The sequence below is a fragment of the Chrysemys picta genome, chromosome 1, assembly GCF_011386835.1.
Source record: "Chrysemys picta bellii isolate R12L10 chromosome 1, ASM1138683v2, whole genome shotgun sequence".
NCBI lineage: Eukaryota > Metazoa > Chordata > Testudines > Emydidae > Chrysemys > Chrysemys picta.
In genome coordinates, this window is record NC_088791.1 from 200746690 (window position 1) to 200746932 (window position 243).

Here is a 243-nt window from a genome sequence, read left to right on the forward strand (position 1 = left end):
TCCGATGTAAGTGTCCTTTGTATACCCTATGCCTGTGCTACGGATATCCTTCATTTGTCTGCATAATGTACAGATGAGAACTTCTTCTTGTTATTTTCTAATGCGGTGATGGGTGGGGCGTCAGGGCCTGAAACAGCTGCACCAAGCAGAGGAAAGGTAACTATGGCAACCCAAGTTATCTGCATCCTCCATGCATTTCCTCACCCCCCACCCTATATTCTTTCCCGCCCAGAACACAAACTT